This window comes from Zea mays, chromosome 9, assembly GCF_902167145.1.
Source record: "Zea mays cultivar B73 chromosome 9, Zm-B73-REFERENCE-NAM-5.0, whole genome shotgun sequence".
Classification (NCBI taxonomy): Eukaryota; Viridiplantae; Streptophyta; class Magnoliopsida; order Poales; family Poaceae; genus Zea; species Zea mays.
The window spans coordinates 146,256,403-146,258,689 of record NC_050104.1 but is presented as its reverse complement, the minus strand read 5'-3'; positions in this window follow the sequence as shown (position 1 = coordinate 146,258,689).

Genomic DNA, 2,287 nt, shown 5'->3' with positions numbered 1-2,287 from the left:
ATAAACCACTGTGTCATCGCTGTGTTTGATCTCTTGTGGTATTGTGTTTTGTTGTGACTCCTCTCTAGCCACTTGGCAATTATTGTGCTAACACTTAACAAGTTTTTGTGGCTATAAGTTTAAGTTTTCACAGGATCACCTATTCACCCCCCCTCTAGGTGCTCTCAAAAGGAACTTTGGTTAATTTGTAACCGTAGTCCCGCAAGGTTTGCCTCATCCAAAGTAGTTGCGCGCAACAGTGGCCTGCGGCAATGTACTCGGCTTCGGCGGTGGAAAGAGCAACCGAATTTTGCTTCTTTGAAGCCCAAGACACCAAGGATCTTCCCAAGAACTGGCAAGTCCCCGATGTGCTCTTCCTATTGATTTGGCACCCTGCCCAATCGGCATCCGAATAACCAATTAAATCAAAAGTGGATCCCCTAGGATACCAAAGCCCAAACTTAGGAGTATAAGCCAAATATCTCAAGATTCGTTTTACGGCCGTAAGGTGGGATTCCTTAGGGTCTGATTGGAATCTAGCACACATGCAAACGGAAAGCATAATGTCCGGTCGAGATGCACATAAGTAAAGCAATGAACCAATCATCGACCGGTATACCTTTTGATCCACGGACTTTCCTTCCGTGTCGAGGTCGAGATGCCCATTGGTTCCCATGGGTGTCTTGATGGGCTTGGCATCCTTCATCCCAAACTTGTTTAGAATGTCTTGAGTGTATTTGGTTTGGCTAATGAAGGTGCCCTCTTGGAGTTGCTTCACTTGGAATCCTAAGAAATACTTCAACTCCCCCATCATCGACATCTCGAATTTCTTTGTCATGATCCTACTAAATTCTTCACATGTAGACTCGTTAGTAGACCCAAATATAATATCATCAACATAAATTTGGCATACAAACAAGTCATTTTCAAGAGTTTTAGTAAAGAGTGTAGGATCGGCTTTTCCGACTTTGAACCCATTGGCAATAAGAAAATCTCTAAGGCATTCATACCATGCTCTTGGGGCTTGCTTGAGCCCATAAAGTGCCTTAGAGAGCTTATAGACATGGTTAGGATACTTACTGTCTTCAAAGCCGGGAGGTTGCTCAACATAGACCTCTTCCTTGATTGGTCCATTGAGGAAGGCACTTTTCACGTCCATTTGATAAAGCTTAAAGCCATGGTAAGTAGCATAGGCTAATAATATGCGAATTGACTCAAGCCTAGCTACAGGTGCATAGGTTTCACCGAAATCCAAACCTTCGACTTGGGAGTATCCCTTGGCCACAAATCATGCTTTGTTCCTTGTCACCACACCATGCTCGTCTTGCTTGTTGCGGAAGACCCATTTGGTTCCTACAACATTTTGGTTAGGACGCGGAACCAAGTGCCATACCTCATTCCTAGTGAAATTGTTGAGCTCCTCTTGCATTGCCACCACCCAATCCGAATCTTGGAGTGCTTCCTCTACCCTGTTTGGCTCAATAGAGGAAACAAACGAGTAATGCTCACAAAAATGTGCAACACGAGATCTAGTAGTTACCCCCTTATGAATGTCGCCGAGGATGGTATCGACGGGGTGATCTCGTTGGATTGCTTGGTGGACTCTTGGGTGTGACGGTCTTTGCTCTTCGTCCTCCTTGTCTTGATCATTTGCATCTCCCCCTTGATCATTGCCGTCATCTTGAGGTGGCTCATTTGCTTGATTTTCTACTTCATCAACTTGAGCTTCATCCTCATTTTGAGTTGGTGGAGATCCTTGAGTGGAGGAGGACGGTTGATCTTGTACATGTGGAGGCTCTTCGGATTCCTTAGGACACACATCCCCAATGGACATGTTCCTTAGCGCTGTGCATGGAGCCTGTTCTTCACCTATCTCATCAAGATCAACTTGCTCTATTTGAGAGCCGTTAGTCTCATCAAACACAACGTCACAAGAAACTTCAACAAGTCCTGAGGACTTGTTAAAGACTCTATATGCCCTTGTGTTTGAGTCATATCCTAGTAAAAAGCCTTCTACAGTTTTAGGAGCAAATTTAGATTTTCTACCTCTTTTAACAAGAATAAAGCATTTGCTACCAAAAACTCTAAAGTATGAAATGTTGGGCTTTTTACCGGTTAGGAGTTCATAGGATGTCTTCTTGAGGATTCGGTGAAGATATAACCGGTTGATGGCGTAGCAGGCGGTGTTAACCGCTTCGGCCCAAAACCGGTCCGGTGTCTTGTACTCATCAAGCATGGTTCTTGCCATATTCAACAGAGTTCGGTTCTTCCTCTCCACTACACCATTTTGTTGTGGAGTGTAGGGAGA